The sequence below is a fragment of the Dermacentor variabilis genome, chromosome 3 (genome assembly GCF_050947875.1).
Source record: "Dermacentor variabilis isolate Ectoservices chromosome 3, ASM5094787v1, whole genome shotgun sequence".
NCBI lineage: Eukaryota > Metazoa > Arthropoda > Arachnida > Ixodida > Ixodidae > Dermacentor > Dermacentor variabilis.
Genome location: NC_134570.1, coordinates 173,000,038 through 173,026,244, shown reverse-complemented (window position 1 = coordinate 173,026,244; position 26,207 = coordinate 173,000,038). Strand labels below are relative to the sequence as shown.

At 50.0% G+C, this 26,207-nt stretch overlaps 1 protein-coding gene and 1 non-coding gene across 4 annotated transcripts in view; both read left to right on the top strand.

The window, feature by feature from the left end:
* LOC142576528 (protein spinster-like) overlaps positions 1–26,207 on the top strand; it is a 97,263-nt gene that overhangs the window by 6,155 nt on the left and 64,901 nt on the right. The gene's annotated exons all lie outside the window — the stretch shown is intronic.
* TRNAM-CAU (transfer RNA methionine (anticodon CAU)) lies at positions 3,130–3,202 on the top strand. Its single transcript has one exon. It is a non-coding gene; the product is annotated as a tRNA-Met (tRNA).

Genomic DNA, 26,207 nt, shown 5'->3' with positions numbered 1-26,207 from the left:
CATCGGTTCCCTCAGTTGATCCAGTCCGGCCATGATCCAGCAATGTGAATTTTTATATGTACAAGTTGCTAGATTACCATGTATACCTCCTTTACACTGTAACGGAGCTGCAAGTATGGCCGTTCAGCCAGTAAGGCACTGATGGGGCAATTTTGGGCATCGTCAAATTCCGCCATCTCAAATTCTGCAACGGCGAGGTTTTTAGCTAATCAGAGGGCGCGTAGCAGCTATATGGACCAATCAGCTCACAAGACGAAAGCGATCAATACGGCGCAATTTGACACTGTTCATAATGTTACCCGCGATTAATACATGGAGTTGCCCAAACTCTGTCCGGAACGTCTTTCTGGCTCCAAACGGCGTTGCTCTTCTGCAAAATGGTCATTTGCCACAAAAAGAGAAAAAAAGAAAGAAAAATAAAAACAGGCAATTTCGCGCGATAGAAAGGTACAACGTTGCGCTTGAACTTCTCGTACGGTGTTGCAACTATACGCGGGTCCGACTAACGGCGACACGACATACGCGAGCGCGCCGACATTAGAGAGTTTTAGAATAGGGGCCCCAAACGTTTTGGGGCCCCAAAGAAATAGCGTCGAAGCCACTGCGCATGCGCAAGACGCAAAGTCCCTTTGGGTTTTGCCAATGGTTTTGCGTTGGGAACGCTATTTCACCGATTTAGCGGGAGCCCAAATAGCGGCCCCAAAAGCTTTGCGTCGGCAAACCCATCGAAGCGACGGCTCTAACCTGGCACAAAACTGGGTTCGATTCGCGGTAACGCGTGAAGTTCGCAAGCTAGGAGAAGTGAGTGCGGTTATCGCTTTCTCTCAACTAGCGTGTGTCATGAAGATTGACTCATTAGACACCGCTGATTTTGAATTCGATTGTGGATTTTATGGCTCGTAGGCCTAACACGGCTAAGCTTGGCTGGTGAAGGCTAGTAAAGTTGGTTTGCTCAAAACTAAACGCAACTATTTGTTTGCTGCTTACAGAGAATAACCTCTAAATTGTACTTAAACGCGAATACACGCAAGTAAAAATTATTATTCCTATCATAAAATGGCATATTTTATTTAATTATTTCTAATAGTTTTTCTTTGACGCCGTAGTGGCGCTGTCAGCTCAAGACGATATCCGCAAACGTCAAACCCTATTCTAAAAGCTCTTCACTCCTACGTGCCCCAACGCTAACACCCGCAAAGCTCTTTGGGGCCCCAAACTATTGGGGCCCCTTTCTGGCTACAGAACCATTTAACACGCCCTTGTAGGCCCTGTAATGACATCGCACAGGTGCCCGTGATGAAGCGTACCAGTGAAATGACATCACTTTCAGGTTTGAGCACTGATAACGTGGGATGGGTATATATTAGTATAAATAGTAATACTGATATTGCTTTTCACTTTTAATATTTGTAGCCTGACGTGATTTAAAATAAAAGGCATGTGCGTGCTCTGCATGAGTGTTGAACATCTTGAAGGGGCAGCGCAAAACGGGTCAACAGAAACTCGTACGGGTTTCCTTTACCTTCGTGCTACAAGTAATGTTTTGGAGACAGCGTAATTGTTAAAATTAGACGCTAAAAGGAGACTAAAAAATAAACGCCGATAACTAAAAAAAAAAATGTCTAGAATTTTTACGCGCCGTACCGCGATCTGATTACGAGGCACGCCCTGGTGAGGTACTCTAGATTAATATTTTTATCACCTCGTGTTTTTTTTTCTTTTTTTAACGTGCACATCAATCTAAGTACGCCCGCAGTGGTGGCTTAGTGCATGCTACGGCGTTCAAATCCCGGTCGCGGCGGCCGCATTTCGATGGGGGCGAAATGCGAAAACGCGTTTGTACCGTGCATTGGCTGAACGTTAAGGAACCCCACTACGACGTGCCTTGTATGATCAGGTCGTTGTCTTTTGCGCATAAAACCACATAATTTAAAATTAGATTAAGTACACGGGCGTATTTGTATTTTACCCCCCATGGAAGAAAAACTGCGCAGGAAGTCGAACCCGTGGCCTTGAGCTAAGCAGCGCAACGTATAGCCACTAAGCTACCGCGGCGAGTTAGACTAATAATTCCCGTAGAGAATGTTTCTGTTGGCAAATTACCGTCGGGGAGGTCTCTGGAAACCAGACTGACGAGGTTCAGCAAATGCACGTCATTAACTATCGTAAATCTCACGATGGCTGTTAGCGCACGCGAACACCATTTCGTTCTCGTATTCCTATTGTGAGATTCTCTTAATCATGCATCCGTTCCGTAACCGGGTGGCCGGGTGGGGTGTGCGAATATTCATTCGCACGTCGATGTTTCTAATTAAGAATTAAATAGTATTCGCTATTTATTATTAATAAACTATTCTAAATTGTCGAATACTCGTCTCTATTCGTAAGAGCACTTTTTTGGAACCTCGGCGGATAAAGACCGACGCAAGCGGGAAGTGTTCCGAGCGATTGTGCTGCAGGGAGAGGCAACCACACAGTTTTGTCAGCAAACTCACGGAGCATCCAGCATCGGTACAATAAATTCCAGTGAATAAGCTGGAATGTTACGCCTTTAGGCAACCCTTGGGTTTCTGGTCTCTACTTTGGCGAATGAACTTTTTGACGTGAAATGTCTTCAAAGTCGATCAAAGGGGATCGCTTGACACCATAACATGTTAAATATGTATAAACGAGAAGAAAGGGGTTTAACCAAGGGGCCCGATTTTTAATAATCATATCACAAGAAGCCGACAAACAGTGACATCAAGGAAAACATAGGGGAAATTACTTGTGCTTACCAACTGAATAAAGAAGTGATAAATTAGTGGAAATGAAGGTGAATGAAAAAACAACTTGCTGTAGGTGGGGAACAATCGCGCGGCGCCGTTTTTCCATCCGCTTTCCTGGGTATTTATGTGTCGCTACTAATGTTGGACCCTGGGAGTGTTAGCCTGTGCCTTCAGGTAGCATATGCGGATTTATTGACCCGTTGCCTTCACCCAAAAAGATCACGTTGTTCTCGTGACGCCTGCGGCAGAAAGGATGTTCCACATCCGCCGCCAAGGTTTGTGAGTGCGCGCTAACACTCCCAAGGTTAACCCTAGTAGTAAACAATAAATACCCAAGAAATTTAGTGGATGGGAAAACGGCGCCGTGGTAGCTCAACTGGTAAGAGCATCGCACGCATAATGCGAAGACGTGGGATCGTTCCCCACCTGCGGCAAGTTGTTTTTTCATCCACCTTCATTTCCATTAATTTATCATTTCGTTATTCAGTTAGTAAGTACAAGTAACTTCCCCTATGTTTCCTTGATGTCATTGTTTGTTGGATTTCTGTGATATATATCCAGTTGAAAAAAAAACAAATTCCTGTCGTAACTACAGACATTTCTATTGTACGACAGAAGTTCCTGACATTCCTGTAGTTACGACAGACGTTTCTGACATTACGACAAATTCTGATGTCGAAACAGGAACATTCTGTCGCGAAGAGCAAGAGTTCTGAAGTCGCAACAGGAACGTTCTGTCGCGACAAGAGTTCTGAAGTCGCGACAACAGCTTTCTATCGTGACAGCGATTCTGACGTTACGACAGAAATTCTGGCGTCGCAACAGGAGCATTCTGTCGCGAAGACCAAGAGTTCTGAACTCGCAACAGAAACGTTCTGCCGCGACAAGAGCTTGTGAAGTCGCAACAACTTTCTGTCGCAACAGCGATTCTGACGTCGCAACAGGAACTCTCTGTCCCGACTACACGATTTCTGCGTGGCGTTAGAAATGTGCCACTTTCTGTCGTAACGGCATAAGTTCTGACTCCGTGATGGAAGCGCTTTCCGTCGCCACGCTTTAACATTGTATGTCAGTTTCGCATCGGTGGTGTACTCTACTTTTATCTTGCGCGGTATTCAATCTTGCTTCTATAAAGCCGGCAACGTTAATAGCAGCGACACCGGTATTAAAGTCGACGTGGCCAATTATAATTGTGCCGTGACGACGAGGCACCAGCAACGCCCTACCGGCCTCCTCCTTTGGTTGTTGCGTGAAAAGCTGTCTCGCTCGGGTCTCATTATACCGGTACAGCGCTGCCGTAAAAAACCAGTATGCTGTCAGAATGAACACGCATCCGCGAATGTTTATGTAGCGATTTTCCGCTGAACACACGAATTATGTGCGCGCTCAAAAGTGTAAAGAGCGAGAGACAACTGTCGAAATTAGGAATAACAACCCTCACATTGTCCCGAGTCACCGTTGTGTGCTTCTAAATTTCTTATAATATGGATATCATAAAGCAAAATAGATGTTCTAGCATCCCACGATGTACTTGTCGATGGTAACAGCACTTTTGCTCTTCTACAGATGCGCCAGTTGACGCGGTGGAGTGGAAGCGCATCTTGGTTCTTAAAATGCAAATGTAAACATCAACGCGGTCAGAGATTCTTACTATTGACCTAGCCAAAATGTAGTTAGAATTATGTTCGGCGTGGTTCACTGGCAAGATACTGGGTCACAGGTCACAAGTGCGAGTTCCAGGCGGGGAATTTGTATTTCTTTTTTTTACTTTTATATTTTTCTTTTTTGCACTAACATAATTACATATCCTAAAGCGGTCTCTGTCAGTTTTTAATTAAATATTGATGAAAATACAGAACTTCCGACTACATGACGTCACACTACAGACAACAGACGTCAGACAACAGAACGTCCCAAAATACGATAGACTGAAATTTCCTGTTGTGTTCTTCAACTGCATATATATATATATATATATATATATATATATATATATATATATATATATATATATATATATATATATATATATATATATATATATATATATATATATATATATTGTTACGTGTAGCTGACGTACGAGTCTACAATATATTTACACGTAGACAAGCGGTGGCAATGATGGCGACGCTATATCAAGCGGTGGCCACGTCGTCTTCCTTCTCCACAGTGCAGCCACACTGTGGCGGCTGTTCCGTAGCATCACCCCCGCCAGTAGAAGCGCCGTCCCGGTGCTTAATCTACACATCCGCGGCGAAAGGTGCGTGATATGGCTTTAGTCTTGCCACGTGAACGATGTCACTTGCAGCCGACGATGACGCTGACAGGTCGGCGGGGATGACTTCATACGTGACATCGGTCACTTGTCGCACCACACGGTATGGGCCAGTGTAGCGGGACAGCAGCTTTTCGGAAAGGCCCACACGTCGAATGGGGGACCAGAGAAGCACCAGAGAACCCGGAGTAAATTGTACGTCGCGATGGTGGCAATCATAGAGGCGTCTCTGATGCTCCTGCGAGGCCTCGAGACGGGTGCGGGCGAGCTGGCGCGCGTGGTCGGCGTGTGCGATCGCGTCGCGGGCGTATTCAGTGGTTGAACGTGTGGCCGAGGGCAACAATGTGTCCAAGGGCAACGCGGGTTCTCGGCCATATAGGAGATAGAATGGTGAATAGCCGGCGGTGTCGTGACGCGATGAATTATACGCGAACGTCACATATGGTAAGTGAAGATCCCAGTCGTGGTGGTCGGTCGCGACGTACTTGGATAGCATGTCGGTGATGGTCCGGTTGAGGCGCTCCGTGAGGCCGTTGGTCTGTGGGCGGTAGGACGTGCTGAACTTGTGCTTAGTCGAGCAGGAGCGGAGGATGTCCTCGACGACTGCCGACAGAAAGCTGCGGCCACGGTCAGTGAGTAATTGGCGCGGGGCACCGTGCACTAAAATGATGTCATAGAGCAGAAAGTCAGCAACGTCAGTAGCACAACTTGTCGGGAGGGCCCTGGTGATTGCGTACCGCGTAGCATAATCAGTAGCGACGGCGACCCATTTATTTCCGGAGCCCGAGAGAGGGAACGGTCCAAGAAGGTCTAGACCAACACGGAAAAAGGGTTCCGGTGGGATGTCGATCGGCTGAAGACATCCAGCTGGAGGTGTGGAGGGCTTCTTCCGGCGCTGACAGGGCTCACAAGCGGCAACGTAGCGCCGCACGGAGCGAGCGAGACCCGGCCAAAAGAAGCGACGGCGTACACGGTCGTATGTGCGCGAGACGCCCAAGTGTCCAGCCACGGGAGCGTCGTGAAGTTGATGGAGGACAGTCGACCGCAAGTGGGATGGAATTACGAGCAGAAGGTCACGGCCGTGTGGATCGAGATTGCGGCGGTATAGTGTCCCTTCCTTAAGGAGAAACATCCGGAGAGAGGCGTCGCCAGGCGTTGACTCCAGATGGTCGATGAGGGCTCGTAAGGAAGGATCGCGGCGTTGCTCATTGCCGATTTCGAGCAACTTGGACACAGAGAAAACGCAAGTGATGGTGTCCGTATCAGCCGGGTCGTCGACGGGGTAGCGGGACAAACAATCGGCATCCTGGTGCAAGCGTCCCATCTTATATATCACGGAGAAGGTATATTCTTGCAGGCGTAACGCCCAGCGAGCGAGTCGTCCCGTTGGGTCCTTGAGCGAGGATAGCCAGCAGAGCGCGTGGTGATCAGTGATGACACAGAAGGGGCGTCCGTACAAGTATGGGCGAAACTTGGCAACAGCCCACACAAGAGCGAGGCACTCGCGCTCTGTGATTGAATAATTGCGCTCGGCGGGTGATAGAAGTCGGCTGGCATAGGCTATAACGCGATCATGTCCACGCTGGTGTTGTGCTAATACTGCTCCTATGCCGTGACCACTGGCATCAGTTCGAACTTCCGTTGAAGCAGACGGGTCAAAATGGGCCAGAATTGGAGGCGTGGTAAGGAGAGTAGTGAGCTGCGAAAAAGATGCGGCATGGTCAGGTCCCCAAGAAAAGAGAGCGTCTTTCTTCAAGAGGTCGGTAAGGGGACGGGCGATGGTCGCAAAATCCTTCACAAAGCGTCGGAAATATGAGCACAGCCCTACGAAACTACGAACGTCCTTGGTAGACTTCGGAACAGGAAAGTTCGTAACGGCGCGAATCTTGTCCGGGTCAGGTCGCACGCCTCTGGCGTCCACGAGGTGTCCAAGGACGGTGATTTGGCGGCGAGCGAAGTGACATTTTGACGAGTTCAACTGGAGACCGGCGCGGCGGAACACGTCAAGTATCGCTGAAAGGCGGTCTAGATGCGTGTCAAATGTGGGTGAGTAAACGATGACGTCGTCCAGATAGCACAAACAGGTGGACCACTTGAACCCCTGAAGCAAAGAGTCCATCATTCGTTCGAAGGTGGCGGGCGCGTTACAGAGACCGAAAGGCATCACCTTGAACTGATAAAGGCCGTCAGGGGTAACAAATGCAGTCTTCTCTCTGTCCATGTCGTCGACGGATATCTGCTAGTATCCGGACCGTAAGTCGATAGAAGAAAAATAAGTGGAACCGTACAGGCAGTCTAGAGCGTCATCAATACGTGGCAAAGGGTACACGTCCTTTTTTGTGATTTTGTTCAGGTGGCGATAATCTACACAAAAACGCCACGTTCCATCCTTCTTTTTGACAAGTACGACGGGAGAAGCCCAGGGACTACAGGAAGGCTCGATAATGTCCTTTGCAAGCATCTTTTGGACTTCCTGTTGGATAACAGCTCGTTCTGACGCAGAAACACGATATGGACGACGGTGAATAGGGTTCGCATCGCCAGTGTTTATGCGATGGGTCACGACGGACGTTTGACCTAAGGGTCGATTGTCAAAGTCAAAAATGTCGCGATAGCCTTCAAGAACGCGGCAAAGGGCTGCAGCTTGAGCAGGTGTAAGCTCAGAGGAGACCATCTTCTTCATGTCGACGTCAGTACTGTGCGATGACGTCACGGTATGGGCTGAGCTGTAACGATCTTCCACTGTGAATGGCTTCCACTGTGAAGCGCGAATTATAGCCAAGGAGATCCCCTGAGGCAGAACTTGCGCGGTGAGCGCGAAATTGACGAGTGGAAGGCAGGTGCGGTTACCAGTAATTTTCAGCACAGTGTGCGGCACGATAACACCATGTGTAAGCATAACGGCCGGAATTGGTACGGCCACGTAATTGCCGTCAGGTACCGCTGGTGAGGACAACAAGTCAACGTGTGTCATAGAGTGAGGTGGTAGGCGAATAAAATTTATGCAGCTCAGATGGCTGGGAGGCGGGTCCACAGGGTCGGCAAGAAGAGGCAAGTCAAGGCGAAGTGAGCTGGCCGAACAGTCAATGAGGGCAGAATGATGGGCAAGAAAATCCAGACCGAGAATGAGTTCGTGAGGGCAATGCTCGATGACGGTGAGGAGAACGACGGTGTGTCTCTCAGCAATGGTGAGTCGGGCAGAGCACATGCCAACAATAGCGACAGTCCCTCCGTCGGCGACTTGGACAAATCGGTTCGGGGCAGGCGTCAGAACTTTCTTGAGCCGACGGCGAAGAGCAGCACTCATAATGGACACATGCGCCCCGGTGTCAATCAACGCGCACACAGGAACATTGTCGACGAGAACGTCCAAAAGATTCTTGTTCGTCGGTAAGGTGAAGCGAGGATTTTGAGCCAATGTCGTCTTTGCAGCTTCACCTCCAGAAGCTGCGCTGTCTAGTTTTCCGGTCGGGGGAGCGGCGAGTAGGTCGGAGAAGGAGCACGGCGAGACGGGGGCGAGCGAGATTGACGACGGGAGGGAGAAGGCGAGCGGGAGTAGCGGGGTCGTGTCAAAGGCGTCGCAGGGTCAGATGATGGGGTGGGCATAGAAGGGGCGAAGGAAAAGGACGCACTAGAGGGGCGAGGGTGGTAATTAGGAGAATAGCGTGTGGGGGAAGTCCAGCGGCTGCGGCAGTGGCGAGCGACATGTCCAATGCGTCGGCAGTTAAAACAGATCGGCTTGTCGTCCACGGTTCGCCATTCGGAGGGGTTGCGCTGTCCATAAGAGTAAGAAGGGCGCGGTGGGGCCGTGCGTGGAGAGAGAGGTTCCGGGCATGCGGAACGAATGGAGTGCAGGCCGACGTTGGATAACTCTTGACGGACGATGGCCTGGACCAAGGAGATTGTCACCGGAGAATGATCAGGTGACGGAAATGAAGGGGCCGCCGGTTGTGCCGCTTCGACCTCACGACGAATAATGCGGGTCAAGTTGTCACAGCGCGACGGCTGGTGGAAGAGGTCGTCACAGGATGACGTAGCAGCTGTGTTGGGAAGTCGCGTGATGTGCTGGGATAACCGGCGGCTTTTAGCATGCTCAAGACGGCGGCACTCCTTGAGGATCGTATCGATGCTGGTGACGTTGGTAAACACCAGTAAATTGAAGGCGTCGTCAGCAATCCCTTTGAGGACGTGATTTACCTTATCGTCCTCAGACATGGTCTGGTCAGCCTTGGCACAAAGGGCCAAGACGTCGAGAATGTAGGACACGTAGGACTCGGTCGACGTCTGTACACGTGTGGCTAGGGCTTTCTTGGCATTGACTTGACGATCGAAGGGATTGCCAAAAAGGTCGCGGAGCTTCTCTTTGAAGAGATCCCAGCTCGAGATCTCCTCTTCGTGAGTCTGGAACCATGCAAGTGGAGCTCCGTCGGGGTAGAAAACAACGTTCGCGAGCATAATAGTCGAATCCCACCTGTGACTGGTGCTGACACGTTCGTATAAGCGGAGCCAGTCGTCAACATCAGGACTGCCGACTCCGTTGAAAACACCAGGATCCCGAGGTGGTGAAATGGCGACGTAGGTCGGGGCTGCAGGCGGAGACGGTTGCGTAGAGGAAGTGCCGCCAGCAGGAGCCGAAGTTGCACTGTCGCCGTTGCGACCGCTGCGAAGCTCCATGACGGGTACGGGGAAGGTCCACCTCCACCAAATTAATGTTACGTGTAGCTGACGTACGAGTCTACAATGTATTTACACGTAGACAAGCGGTGGCAATGATGGCGACGCTATATCAAGCGGTGGCCACGTCGTCTTCCTTCTCCACAGTGCAGCCACACTGTGGCGGCTGTTGCGTAGCTATATATATATATATATATATACATATATACATATATATATATATATATATATATATATATATATATATATATATATATATAACCGTACTACCCACGTGCTTTACGTAGGGAAAAGAGCCATCACTCGGCCAGGCATGCGTGGCGTGCGCAGGTGACGCCGTTATCGCGCCACACATGACGTACTCGACGCTAAATTTAGCTTCTCGCTCTGCGTTGAGAGAGGCACAACTCGACCGTGCGTTTGTCGATGCGAGCGGGAATGATCACGTTTGAGGGAGCTCATTTGCCATAGCATAGGTATAATTTGTCAAACTCAACTGGTGCTCATCAGGAGTCCTACAAGTATGCATTTTCTTCTTTCATAAATGTCACGCTTGCTCAGCTATGGCCCCCTTGCCTTCGACACGTAGGGTTCAAAACAGTCGGGAAGAGACTCGTGCACCGAGGCGGAGCGATATCCAAACTGTTTGACCACGGCGGAACGTGTCCGCCTCCATAGTGAGCCCATTGCAAGAGCAGGAGATTCAGGCAAGCGCAGGAGCCTCAACCATCTACGAGTGCGGCGGGCTCTAGCGGTGCAGGGTAGTCTCGAGCGCCACCAGATGGGGGCCCCTGTTGCCCAAGCACCCTGTCCAAAACAAACGGTACCACTACGAATAGGGAGCGAACACGATTGCAGAATTAGACCGTAGGACCCCGCTGCGACACAACTTCGGCATGTAAGCTTTTCAATGGGTGAATACATGCAACTTAATTCTGTGTTTTGTTGCGTCATTTCTGCACTTCAGTGCCCGTACACTCTCTACAGCACGCACAATGTTTCCCGTATACCCCACTGCGGCTGTGATCCTGAGCTTACTCGTTTTTATTTTTGGTGCGAAAGCGTCAAATGACCACTTGAGGGAAAGAGCCGTCGTCTGTCACCTGTAGGAGCGACACGGCACTTAATTCCCCATTGGCTGCGACGCCACGGCGCGCCTCGATGGAGCTGAGCGGGCGAAAGGGCCCAGCTCCTGCCGCCATAGTGCGCCAGGTGTTGTGTGAGGGGAGAGGGATCGCCGTGACGTCACGTCACCCTCGCTTTCAGAAGCCTGTGTTATCCGTCCTCCATCCCCGTCGTGCACATCGCAAATGCACTTAAGTGGCTAGCCACGTCTGCTACGTAACGTAGATACCGCGGCCGCCGTTAGATGCCGCGACGAGCCCGCTCGCCGAGCTCACCGAGGCTCACCGAGGACAACGACAGTGGTCCCTGTGGGTGACGTGACTCCACGCGCATGGAGAGCCTGCCCGAGCGCCAACATCCGACTGGAACATGTCGCCTACTTCTCTAGTTGCACACCGTCGAGATGTGTCATCACGGTCGAAGCTCAGTGAACATAAAGACGACGTTTCGTACGACCCTCGGAAATTGTGCCATTGCCGTGGAGAATAAGTGCGAGAGGAAATGTGTCCTTTGCCATTCGGTGCGGGAAAATTGCGCGTAGCCATCTAGTGCACTATACTGTCACAGTAAAGGGACGAGAAACCGGGAACTCCGCCGTAAGTTTAGGGATAGCCTCCCAGTTTGGCGCGTCGTAGGCACCAAAATCGGAAGTAGTGCACGTGAACATGCAAAATCAAATTTGAAATGCGCGCCACGGTGACGTTCAGTAGGCGTAGGCTGTGGGCATGCCCCGCTCCGCCGTAGCCTTCTCCGTGCAAGGCATTGAAGAACGAGCGGGCGCACGGCGAAGTGGGATCATAGGCGATGTTAGATTACCAATAGGTACGCTTATGATGAAAGCATTGAAGTACTTTCTTGCGGCAAAGTATTTCTGAAATAGTTTAACTTCAAATGCATTTCTCCACATCGATAAAAAGTGATTCAGTGTCCCATGCAAGTCAGAGTTTTGTCTTGTCCGTAGCTATCTTACCGTTTGGATCACCGTTGTAAACATCGTCCGCCATATTGTAAAATTCTGTAATGGTGGCATTTTGAGCCACTCCGAGATTCTGTAGCATCCCTCTGGGCCAACCAGAGCTGACAACATGGTGAATTCGAGGATATGGCGGAATCTGACAATGTCCAATATTGCCATTGCGGTTACCGGAGCCGTGCCTTGCAGTACATAGCTTAAAGGGACTGACAACTGATTTTTAGGCACCCAGTTATGGCGCAACAAAAGCTAACCTTCGGTAGTGTTTACACTTCCAGCGATTACCTCCAAAAGCACGAAAGTATATTCTAAGCAGAATTTTTCGATCCGAGCAGCCTCTAAAAAGAAAGCGCTCCTCCTTCAGCAACGCTGAGAAGTGAGAGCGATGCCTATAACCCGCCTCGCACATTGTGAAAGGCGCGCCATCGTTTTGCTTTCACAGGAGTGGTAGCAACTGTGGTTAACCGCCTACATAGTCCAAGAAAATGCAGTCAACGTCAAAGTTATTGTCAGATGCAGTAAAAAGATCATTAGTAAAGCAAGCTAGTTGGGTTTCGCACGAGCACATTTTTCTGAAGCCATGTTGACAGGAATGAAAGAATGAATTGGTTTCCAAAAAATCAACAAGGTGAGAGTAAAGGATGTGTTCCAAAAGTTTGCATGGGATGCTTGTCAATGAAATGGGACGGTAATTTTCGGGAGCATGCGCATTGCCTGACTTTGGGACTGGAACCACCTTTCCTTTCTTCCAGTCACGCGGCAGCGAAGAATACTGCAACGACTGAGCAAAAGTTTTAGAAAGAATAACAGATGAAAACATTTCAGTGCATTTCAATATTTTTGAATTAATACTATCAGGCCCACTGGCACACGAAATCTGCAGATTATTGATTAGCCGACTAATACCAACCCAGTCAATTATTATGGGATCCATCAGAGGGAAGTTTGAACTTGGTGCACTCGGTAAATTTGCGATAATATTGGCATTGAGGAAAGAGACAAACGCCTCATTCAAAATGCACCTACAGTCCCGACGGCAGACCGACATAGATGCAGGCATGGCTGGTGATTCGCGATTCGAGACCCGGCCACAGCGACAATTACCTATTCGACAGGTGCGAAGTGGTGAAGTGACCAGGTGCGTGCAAATGACCACAAATGGTCGGGCTGATTCGGTGATAATTCACTAACCCACTACGAGCAGCACAGGTTAGAGAGTTAAATGTGCTCATCCTTGACCTCAAGCCAGCACGTTGAGGCAGCGCAGCAAGGTAGTATTGATTGCAGCACATCGATGTTCTAGCGCTGCCATTAAAAGCTACATCAAGCGAGCAGCGCACGAGCTCGCGCTGCAGCGCGATTCGCACGTACGTTACTGCGAGCTCATATGCACTGCATCGGTTATTTATCAGTTGCTAAAGGGACAGATGGCCCCTACTACCGCGCAGGCATAACTACTTGTCTTGCGGCATGCAGTCAACAAAGATTGCAGAAGGCCCGCCGTTTCGCGGCATGCAGAAAGACCGCTGCCGTCGTGCGCTCTGGCCGTTCCGCACACATTGTCTGCCTATCGCTGCTGTGAATTCATTTATATAAAAAAAAAAATTATGGGGTTTTACGTGCCAAAACCATTTTCTGATTATGAGGCACGCCGTAGTGGAGGACTCCGGAAATTTCGACCACCTGGGGTTGTTTAACATGCACCTAAATCTAAGTACACGGGTGTTTACGCATTTCGCCCCCACCGAAATGCGGCCGCCGTGGCCGGGATTCGATCCCGCGACCTCGTGCTCAGCAGCCTAACGCCATAGCCACTGAGCAACCACGGCGGGTTTCACTTATATCAAGCATTTCCTCGCGTTTGTGCGCCTCACTTGAGTCGAGTCGCCTCACGTGACTCGCTTCACTTGCGATTGACACCGCGCTAAAACTTCGCCGCTTATTTCTTGAGCGGCGTACACATATTCGGCGTTGCGTAATTTCTCGCCTTTACCCAGCGTGTCACTCCTGAAAAAAAATCTTCGTCGTCCGATATTCGCTGGAAGCCGTGGTACAATACAACCGAAAGTGGCGGGTCCATATTGTAAACGTGCTTTCCGAAGCAGACGACCGCGCTTGGTACTACCCAGTTCAGGACAGAGGGCGCTCTTTAGCACCATTCTCGCAGCGCCCCATGGGCAGTGCAGGAGCCCTATCGCGTTAAAATATTTACAATTTAGACTGCTTGCGAAGTTTGAGTTGCATGGTTTATATAACACCTGGTGTAACTAACAGCTTCGCGGTTCGACCATCTTCACGGACTAGAAGGGGCGGTGATTTTTTTTTTTTTTTTTTTTTACGTTCATTGGAAGGGAAGACTTGGCGATGGGGTGGTGTAGTAAATCGTCTCGTATCGCCAATGACAAGAACGCGTACGAAGGGGAACATACGCGACGAGTGCTGACAACTGAAAACCTGTTTGAAGGAACGTGGAACGTGCGCATGCGCGTAACCGCACTAGTGCCGAGATAAGCCGTCTGCACCCGCATGCTCCAAATGGCTTGAAAGATAAAAACCGCGACAGGCAAACCACGGTGTCATCGAAAACATGACTGGTTACGTAAGAAAGACTATATTTCTCAAGGACGAAGCATAGTTGGCAAACGTCGATGAAACATCATTGCTCTTTATTTTTTCCGCGTGATAAGATTACCAGGATTTCACGCGCTGTCTTGCCCGGTGTGCATGGCGGTGCACTGTATCGGTCTTTCCCGAATTTTGGCGCACATCCGCGCTGCCTGCACGGTGCCGGAATGTGCGCATTCTTTTGAGAGAGTTCCGATTTGGCAGTGTATATACCATGCCTGCCGGTCTGGTAAGACTGAAGTTTTGCGCCTCCCTGGTGCGCGTGTCGTTAGTCGTGGGGGGGGGGGGGGGGTCGAACGTCTGACGAAGTTCGTGCTCGAATCGCCAAGATGGGATTATGTGTCGCGATGGCTCAGAGCAGGGCGCGTCCGGCTCCCGACAGGCGTTGTCCAGGCTCCACTCCACAGCTGCGGCGCTCTTTCTGCGGTGCATGGATGTCACTATCACATGTGACGTGGGGAATGCACAAAAAGGCCGCGAGAAGCAAACTCGCCTGAGATGCTTACCTACAAAATGGAGCCGTGGGAGATCCTCCTCGCCCGGCCGTGGCTGGGGGCCCAAAGGGGCCTCTTGGACCAGGTGCAGAGAGTAGCCGGGATCACTGTTGTCCTGGAATACGGACCCACCGAACCGCTTCCCACCGACCCTACCCGTTTCCTTATTCCCCTCTTCGCTTTGAATAATAAGTTTTTTTCACCTCCTCCTCTTCTTTCTGAATAAGAAAACAGATCTCGAAGGCTATGCTTCTTTCTGGCTGCGTGCACCGAAAGCAACCCGGGTTCCGGAACCACGTCACAGGGGCCATCCGCTGTACACACCACCTCCATCGGACCTCTCGATTCCTATTCTTCTCCTTCATTGAGCTTTATTTGCAAATTACTACAACAACAAAAAGCGCCACTTTTACCGTGACAAGATGCTTAGTAATTTAACCAGGAACAGCGCAAAAAAAAAAAGACGCATGGCGGCGTTGCCGTGATGTTCCCGCGCTAGCTTGCGCTGACGTAATGGATTTTCACGACATCTGCTGGGGCCCATAGTGAATTGTTTGTCGGCAAAAATAGACTGCATAGTGCTCTAAACGATCCAGTTGAGGTTGACTTAGGAGTTGAGAGAGAATCTTACTTGGGACAAAGTTCGGGCCTCATACCAATGAGCTTGCTCCCCAGTGATAGAAATAGCTCATATTTGAAAATATTTGCTTCTGTGTGCATCTCTTTTTTTTTTCGTATCAGAAAATGTTCGACTCGACCTGCAATGGGCTTTACCATTTTTTTCGATGATACTGTTACGTGAAACATTTATCGCTGTGCATTTTACTAACCCTTCCTTTCAGTTTTTTTATTTTAAATAAAATAAACCCTACTCCTTACTATTCAAACTGAATTAAGTCGCTTTCTATTTTTGAACATGCTTACTAGAGAGTGACAGCATCGGGAGACATGGTGTCAGCCCTGCTTGACATATAACAAGGTTCGGTGTCACTCAGGGAATTTTGCAAAGGCACTCAGGGAAAACCTGTAAAACTCAGGGAATTTGAAAATGGTATCTTGGTAGACAGCCTGTGCATGTAAAAATAGACTACCAAAATATTAATAGCGCACACACACACACACACACACGCATACACACAATTACGCCAACACGCACGCGCACACAGAAACACGTTTACAAACACACGAACACGAACCCACGGACGCATATACACACACAGAACTCAGGTACATACTGCGTATGTCTACGCGCACACACCCATATACACACACAGAAACAGGCGCACAGAAACACACACACACAGGCACACACTCACGCACCAGGCTTTCCGAAAAAACTGAAGAAAAGCGTCCGGCATGCACGACCGCGCCAGAGAGAACCATTATGGTGCCGGCGCTTTCAAAAGGCTGCGAGGACTGGGTCAAACGGTGTCTGCAGCAGTCTACACTCTGAATGGCAACGCTGCTATAGAGGTACCCTACAAGAAAGTAGTTTCAGTGTGTGTACGGTACGAAATGTAGGCTCCATAAAGAGAGCCTATATACAGTAACTCTACAAGAAAGTAGGTAGCAGCGGCACCGCGCGCCAGATGTGGTCACTGCTCTTCATGGTGATCCCCGACAACTCTTGAGATTCTGAGACAACTCTTGAGCGGGGATCAGCATGAGATGATCCGCGCTCCCGATTTTTCACAATCCGGCCCTTGCGTGTGCCGTTCGTTTTATATCATGGTTGTGAAAAGGACAAAGAGTGACATGTATAATTCTGCTGGCCGCACCGTATCTATTCAACCGGCCGTCGACACATGAAAACCAGCCAGCGTGGCAGAATGCGAACAGAATATACAGGAGAAAGTAGTCAGGTGCGGAGCGAACAGCAGGGAGAAGAAAAGTTATGGCCATTTATAGCAGTGTTGGCATTACGTTCACCCACCATCGCCAGCGTCGTCCTCTCCAGCGCGCGGCTCTGCCGAACAGCTGCAGTCTTAGGAACGCTGGGGCGCTATAACGTAAAGTTATTCTAAACTTTTCTATTCCAATTCTGCAATCAGCCCTCCGCGATTGGCGAAAAACTTTTTTGCACCACCACCACTTCCCCTGTCTGTCACGCAACGTCACGAAAACCGCGACAGCTCCCCGTCTGATATGGCGTCTACACACCGATTATGCATGATTTGACCGAACAAAAGAAGAATGGTTATTTCTGATTCGATGCCTATTCGCCATTAGCCCTCGGCTATTGGCCGAAAGTTTTCGGGCTGCACCAAGTTCACCTGCCTGTCTCGCGACGTCACAAAACCGCAAAAGCTCGCCGCGTCAAAGTGACGTGTACGCATTAAAGATGCATTAATATGCCGAACAAAACTGAATTTTCTTCTGAATAGCCGCAGGCTGCCCCGTTCTGAAAGGAATAAAAGATGGCTGCCGCCGATCGCTCAGGCACTGGCTACTCGCACCTGCTGGAGAGCATGAGTTTATTTGCGCATAATAAAACTTTTTGCGTGGCCGTGTAACGTTTTCGAGCAGTTTCTGCACGTTTACGACCTCGTTCTGCCAACTCTTCTTTGCTAAGGATCCGTTTTAGCGTCATTCTTAAGCTTCCGTTGCATGCCGCCGTAATTGTCGACGAGCCACCGTAAGCTAAGTAAGGCAAAGCGGACCAATCACAGTCGCCGGCACCACCCTCTTCACCCGTTATCGATTTTCAGTGCACTGGCTCAGTCCTATCGACTCCCTCTCCACTTGAGCCTGCTCCTCGCCTCTTGTGAGCCAATTAGATAAGACAAGCCGCGCAGTGTAGGCAATTTTATTCGTTTTTCAAGCAAACGAAAGTGACCTCCTATAAACGAGGAGAGCGTTTGATTGGTCTGTTGAGACAACCTTGCGGATGGCCGCCCGATGCTTGCGTCGGTGGTTAGGCACATTTGACGTCAGGAGATTGGAATGAAAACATATTGGCATAGATTTACGTTATAGAGCCCCTGGCCTGGATGGGTGCCCGGCGTGCACCCCCGCCATTTCTAAGGCAGCTGCTGTTGGGACGCTTCATTCGGCAGGGCCGGGCACCCGAGAGGATGACGCTGGCGATGATGATGAATGCATACTGATGAAGAGTGAACATAATGCTCACAATGAGCGCGGGGTTTCCGCGCTCGCGGCACTGTCGGTGGGCCGACTTTTATGGAACCAATGTGTCTATAGACCTCAGATAAACGTTCGTTCACCGGAACCGCATTTGCTAATGCCTGCGCCAAAGTCAGCTATAATCGTCACAGTGTCGCTTTAGTCCTCGAAGCCACGCTGCACCAGACGTCGTTTGCAGAAAGCAAACGTGTAATACGTGCGACGAACCGTTTTTCAACGAAACCGAGCAAATGTCGCCTGCTTTCGCGAAGCACGGGACGGACTTGCTTGTCTGAAGCGGCGATGGGGTCAATGTCATGGCGCCCTTTGGCCTGCCGCGGAAAGCTTGGCGGCTTCGCAAGGGTGTTCAGTACACACAATCATGTTCGGCGCCGATAGCAGATAGGACGATAACGCCATCTTGAGCGGCCTCTCGCGGTTTCCATCTATACAAATTCACTGCTGCCTGTAGCAGGCCAGAGCAAGCTCAGGCCGACCTCTCTGTTTTTACGTAAATAATGTTTTCTCTCTCTTCTGAATTTCTGACACTGTGTACGCGAATGTAAGTTTATCGCGCATGCTGCTTGTGAATCGCTTCCCTTATTTATCATCCTGTAATGTCCAAAATACACCAAGAAAAGCTTGCTCACCTTTATGGCCTTGTAAAGGGTTCATACATCTGTACAAGTGTAATGGTATACTTGTATGAGGACTAAGCGTGTGCGAATATTCGATTCGAGAATCCGCTCTTCGAAGTTGTGGAATATTTATTTTTTTCCAAATAGACGTACAGGCGATCAAAACACTTATTGGAGTACTTTTGCCTGCATCCTAAATTTACAGACAGGAAACTTGACGCGTGGCTGTCGTGTTGCTTCCTTTTGTCCGGTGTAAATTTAGGTTGCACACTAAAAGGAATTATTAACCAATTATAGCTCGGGCCAAACCTTTGTGGACTTATTGGAGTCTCGAGGGAGACACACAACGATCGATGGGAGGACGGTTCCGATGCAAGATATCAAGCAGCACAGGGGCACCAGTCTGTCCTGATCGAGAAAGTATACGTAATAATGACTCGCTTTTGACTGCCTATATATAAGAAAACGTTCCGGTTGATTATTTCGCTAGTCTCACCTTGTTGGCATCGCTTTATAGAACAATGTGCCGTGCTCTACTATCACACTTCTCCGTTGTACGTGCATCTGGTAACATGATGTTTTCCTTGCATCATTACTGCCATCTGGTCAAATGGGTGTTCCACATCCGCCGCTATGGCCACGAGTGGCGTTGGCTAGCATTACCCGCATTACACGTGCATACAAAAACACCCAAGAATATAGACGTGGGAGCCGCGGCCGCCGTGGCACGTTTGGTGGCGCTATACCCACGCGTAATGCGGAGGTTGTGGGTTCGGCTCCTGCCGGCGCAAGTAGTCCTCTCGTCCACTTTCGTTTTTCCCCGTTAGCTTATCATCTCTACCGTTCAATTACAAAACTGCAAATGACGTCCCCCATGATTTCCTTCATTTCATATGTTTGTAACCACACCACACACACACACAATATATATATATATATATATATATATATATATATATATATATATATATATATATATATATATATATTGTTACGTCCAAGCGCGTCAAAGGGACGCGGGGATCAAGAAGAGAGGGGAAGAGGAGAACGAAGACTGTGCAGCGGCCATTCCTGTTCTTCGTAGCCTGCCTTTCCTGCCCTCGCACGCCTAAATAAACCCCTTTTCCCCGTGCTTGTAACAAATTGGTGGAGGTGCGGGGTAAACCTCGTAATCACGGAGCCTACGCTGCTACAACTTCGCCGAAGCCGTCGACTTGCCGGACTTCCGCCACCCTCACCTGCCATGCCTGAATACGCCTGCCAGATTCCCGAAGGATCTGACGCGGCTTCAAGGCCAACACCTGGTGTTCCGTGGCAATACTACCGGGTGCCACTCACTTTCGGAGGAAAAGCCGGAGAAGATGTCGACGAGTGGCTCACGAACTACCGAAGGGTGAGCCGGTCTAACGGTTGGAACTCGACCGCACAGTTGTCCAATGTTGTGTTTTCCCTTACCGACACAGCGCTCGTCTGGTATGAGAATCACGAAGACACGCTCACTTCGTGGGAGCTTTTCGTCGAGGAGCTCAGAGCGTGTTTTGGAGACTCTAGCGCAAAAAAGAAACGCGCTGAACAGACGCTTTCGCAAAGAGCTCAGATTCCCGGCGAGACCTGTACGACTTATATCGAAGAAGTGCTGAAATTGTGTAAAATAGTCAACTCTCAGATGTCTCAAGATGACAAAGTGGGACATTTGTTGAAAGGAATAGCCGAAGACGTCTACAATTTTTTTGATCGGCAAGGAAAGCTTGGACTCCGTGTCTGACGTCATTCGCCACTGCAGGACCTTTGAGACGTTGAAGATGCGACGGATAATACCGAAGTTTGGTCGCCTGGCTAATGTCACGACGGTGGCGAGTGTAGACCCGAGCTCGTGTGTTGACCTTCCATCCACTATACGGCAGATTGTTCGCGAAGAGTTGCTCCATCAGGAAGAGATGTACCGTTGCACACCCGGCATCACTGGCGCGTACTCACCACACGAGATGAGAAACACGGCCGTTTCGACCGCATGGCAACCCACGGTTCACTCAGCGACCATGGAGTATAGGTCTACCGCACAAACGAGAGGGACCATGAGCTATCAAGGTCATGACTACGGCCAACACCCACGCCGCACGCAGGCCTCCTGGCGGCCGATGCCTAGCCATGATGAATGTCACCCACCTGCTGTCTATGCAGTCGACAGCAACATGCGCGACTACATGGAAGAACATCGCAATTCGAGGCATCTGCCGGTGTGTTTCCAATGCGGTGTCGCGGGCCACATAGCGAGGTTTTGCAATCGTCGCCCAACAACGTGGAATGGTCGATCCGGATTTTCAACAAGGCCCGCACCTCCTACGAGGACAACTCAACAGCCGTACACCACCTCTTGGTCAGCTGGCGTCCCTCCTGGCAACGATTACTGGCAGAGAAGCTTCAGGAGCCGCTCGCCGGCATCTGACAGGAGTTTGACGCCACCGCCAACTTCTCGTGCACCGCGTTTACGTCAATCGCCATCGCCAGTGCGCCGCTCCTCCTCGCCTTCACAACCGGAAAACTAGCTAGCGCGGCCGATGGGGGTGAGGTCGCTCGACACGTGCTATCGACAGAAATGCCCCCCGCAGTTGCTATGATTAAGAACAAAGTGCATGTACTTGTTGATGGTGTTCCTACAATGGCTTTAGTGGATACCGGAGCAACTGTATCCGTAATGAGTCTCGGTTTTAAAGGTCGGTTGGGGCGCAAAGTTGTATTTCGGTGGGACCAGGCTGCAACGTTTTGTGGAGTGAGCGGCGAGTCGTTGCGCCCTGTTTGTGTGTGCACTGCTGAAGTACCCTTGGCTGGTGGAATTTTCGCGACGGAGTTTGTAGTTATTCCCCGATCGACGCACGAAGTGATTTTGGGCATCGACTTTTTGCGACAGTGTGGTGCGACCGTCGATTGTCGCACGGGGGAAGTTTGCGTCGATGGCCATGTTTCGTCCGGGCTCTTAGAGGAGACTTGCCGTCAAGGTGAACTTTGTGTGTCTGCAGATACTGTTGTGCCTGCGTCCACCTCTGTGTGCGTGCCGGTTGTGTGTCGCGGTGAAGTTCCAGACAGTTTTGATGCCTCCGTAGAGCCAATGCATCTCAATTGTATGAAGAAGAACGTTTTTGTCCCTCATTGTGTGGTATCCATCGGCAACGGGCGTGCTGGCTTGTGGACGGCCAACTGCTCGGCAGAACCCATCCTGCTTCCAGACGGCTTGAAACTCGCCTACTTTACAGAATACACGTCTTCGTCCGTAGCCGTACTAACAGATCGGCCGTGTGAACCTGCTGACCTTCGCCACGTCTCAGACAAAAAGCTTCTGTCTATGATAAACAAGTCACTCAGCACAAGGGAGCGCCATACCTTGGTGGATACGCTTTCTAAGCATCTGTCAGTGTTTGACTTTGCGCAGCCGGACAAAGCGTTCTCGATCCCCGAGTCACGAACACGCCATACTATCGATACGGGATCTGCGCGCCCGATCAGGCAAAAGCCTTATCGCGTGTCGCCTAACGAGCGGAAGATAATCGGGGAACAAGTGAATGACATGATGAAAAATGGAATAATACAAGAGTCCTCGAGTCCTTGGGCATCTCCGGTCATACTCGTCAGAAAGAAAGACGGTAACTGGAGATTTTGCGTCGATTATCGAAGATTAAACGCCGTGACTAAGAAGGATGTCTACCCGCTGCCCCGGATTGATGATGCAATTGATTGCCTGCATTCGGCCTCTTATTTTTCTTCAGTGGACCTGCGCTCAGGATATTGGCAAATCCCGATACACCCGGCAGACAAGGAGAAAACAGCCTTCATAACCCCGGATGGATTATTCGAATTCAATGTGATGCCATTTGGGTTGTGCAACGCTCCAGCAACCTTTGAAAGGTTCATGGACACCATTCTACGTGGGTTAAAGTGGAACATCTGTATGTGCTATCTTGACGACGTTGTTATATTTGGGCGCATATTCAATGAGCACAATACGCGCCTGGATATTGTCCTCGACTGCATCAAAAACGCTGGCCTGGTTCTGAACTCCAAGAAATGTAACTTTGGTGACCGTCAAACACTTGTGCTGGGTCATCTTGTTGACAAAGACGGTATCCGTCCTGATCCCCTCAAGACGGCAGCTGTCGAGGCATTCAGTGCACCGCAGTCAGTGAAGCAACTTCGTAGTTTTCTGGGTCTTTGCTCTTACTTTCGCCGATTTATTCCTGGTTTTGCTGACGTCGCTTATCCTCTGACAAATCTGCTACATAAAGACGCACGGTTTGAGTGGACCCCCGAGTGCGATTCTGCATTTCGTCAGCTGAAGTTCCTGTTAACCTCCCGACCTATCCTTCGCCACTTTAATCCTACTGCGCCAACAGAAATCCACACAGATGCTAGTGGCGTTGGTCTGGGTGCCGTCTTGGTCCGACTCTATGACGACCGTCAGCACGTGATTGCTTATGCAAGTCGCTCATTAAGCAAACCTGAACGCAACTACACGGTGACAGAACAAGAATGCCTCGCTGTAATCTTTGCGGTTCAGCGATTTCGCTCGTACTTGTACGGACGCCCATTCCAAGTCGTCACAGACCACCATTCCCTGTGCTGGCTCGTGAACCTTCGCGACCCTTGTGGTCGCCTTGCGCGCTGGGCTTTGAGGTTGCAGGAATATAACTTCACTGTTTCCTACAAGAGTGGCCGAAAACATGCTTACGCAGACTGCCTTTCCCGTATGCCGCTTACCACGACGGACTGCGACGCAGACGATTTTGATCATCTCGTCGCTTCTGTCACATCCGCTTTTCCAGATATCGATGCGTTCATAGCAGAACAACGGACAGACACCAAATTGGAGCCACTCTTCACTTCTACCCATTCAAGTGCAACAAGCAGCTACTGTCTACGTGACGGGCTCCTGTACAAAAGGAACTACTCAAGCACGGCTGCACGCTTCCTTCTAGTGGTGCCGGAGCGTCTCCGGCCAGCAATCCTTCAGGCTATGCACGATGACCCTACCTCCGGTCACTTAGGCACTGTGCGCACACTTTATCGCATTCAAGAACGCTTTTACTGGCCCCGGATGCGACATTCGGTTGAGTTTTATGTCGCCAGCTGCATACAGTGCCAACGTTGGAAACGCCCAGCCACTGCCCCATCTGGTCTCCTTCAACCTGTGCCGCATCCCAGCTCACCCTTTCGACAAGTTGGAATTGATCTGTTAGGGCCTTTTCCAAAGCCATCTAAGGGGAATCGCTGGATAATTGTCTGCGCCGACTATTTCGCGCGCTATTGCGAGACGGCGGCTATACCATCAGCCACCGCCACCGAAGTATCGCTCTTCTTACTTCACGCTATTGTTCTGCGACATGGACCGCCTGGTGTTATCATAAGCGACCGGGGACGTCAATTCACGGCGGATATCGTGGAAGAGCTTGTGCGTTTATGTAACTCGCACCTCCGGCACTCGACGCCGTATCATCCGCAAACGAACGGCCTCACTGAGCGCACTAATCGAACAATCACCAATATGCTTTCCATGTATGTTGCGTCCGATCACAAGAATTGGGATGAAGTTTTACCGTTTATTACTTACGCCTACAACACCGCCAAGCACGAGACAACCGGCTACAGCCCCTTCTTCCTTCTATATGCTCGGCCGCTCCGGTATACGCTCGACACTGTCCTCCCCTTTTACCACCACTAAAATCCTACGGTCGCCGATACGCTATGCCTCGCTGAAGAGGCTCGGCGACTTGCGCGTCTGCGGACTTTGGCATCACAAGAAAACTCCAAAGCCCGCTACGACGCACGCCATCGGCCTGTTACATATCACCCTGGTGATCTCGTTTGGCTTTGGACTCCCACAAGGAAGCGCGGTTTGTGTCAAAAGCTGCTGGCAAACTACGATGGACCGTATGTTGTGATCGACAAAGTCAGCGAAGTGAACTATACTCTCGCGCGCCTCGCGAACACTGGTAGACGTTCTGCTAGGACACAAGTCGCGCATGTCGCACGGTTGAAATCATGTACGCCACGACAAGCTAGTTGACTCGCCCAGGGGACTTTGTCTGCGAGGGGAGGTATGTTACGTCCAAGCGCGTCAAAGGGACGCGGGGATCAAGAAGAGAGGGGAAGAGGAGAACGAAGACTGTGCAGCGGCCATTCCTGTCCTTCGTAGCCTGCCTTTCCTGCCCTCGCTCGCCTAAATAAACCCCTTTTCCCCGTGCTTGTAACAATATATATATATATATATATATATATATATATATATATATATACATGGGGGGGGGGGGCATTCCTTCGCGAGTACCCCAGCGAAATCTGTCTTCAACGCGAAAGGTGTAATGCCTTGTATCTGCACAAAAATGCGTAATTTGCGAAGACATTTAATCGTTATAATAGGGTGTAAATGATTAGTAGCTTTGTAAGCGATAGGAAACAATTAAAAGAAACAAAAATTGATCAGGTGATCCATATGATCAGATTTATGCACACCCATAGGGATACATAAGGCGCGATAGAAAATGCATGGGGCCTAGAGTATATAGGGGTGGCCAACTAGAAATTTGGGAGTATATGCTTCCGAATAGTTAATGACTCCAGTGAAGTTCCTGCGTGCTTTTTCTCTGGGGTTTTGAAGTCAAGGACGTTTATTTATAGCGACAAAAAAAAAAAACATGCTAGGTCGAAAATGTTTTGTCAGCTCATTATATTGATTTCAGCCGCGCTTCGGCCGATGTTCTGGCCCGGGCTTTTGGTAACGGCCGGACCGAGGGCTCGACTGACGGCGTCCCGAAGCAACGCAGGTCTCCTTTGGGAGGACCGTTTGGCGGATCTGTTAGATTAATTAGTACTGGCTGCGGTTCTTCAAGGGGTAGCGCGCCAACATTTCTGCTTTCGAGCAGTGTCGTGTGGACTTTTGTCGAGTGCAGCTCGAACACAAAAACAGCTGCACACACGCAGGCACATGTATGCTGTCGGACGTGCGCACGCAAGGTCAATTTCGATCGAGTTCGACTCGACAGCCATCGAAAAAATGTCTCGATCTGTATAGTACGCGTATAAAACGTACAAGCCGTGCGCGTGGAAATAAATGTGCGTCGTCTTGTGCTCGAAACTATAATGACGGCCGAGAAAGGCACCCTGGCTTTGTGCGTGCGTTTTAAGTTCGCGCGCGTAAATACACGTTTCGACAGCGGGCTTGACGCCGCATGCAGCTGCTTTACAATCGACGCACTGGCGTGTGCGAGACTGTATAGGTTGACAGGCTGGCTGGCAGCTGCTCTTGCTCCGGCCAATTGTCAAGCGGGGTTGACGCGATAAGCACCGCGGTGAAGTCGTGCCGCCCAGTCATGTCGTATTGCTTTCTATTTGTTTGCTAACGCGAAGTCGTTCCTTAATTTATTACTCTGTGCGAAAAATGCGTGCACCTTTAAAAGCAAAGCTTTTTTTTTCTGTTGTGTTGTGTATCCTGTGCAAGCGTCGGTCCGCAGTCACAGCACC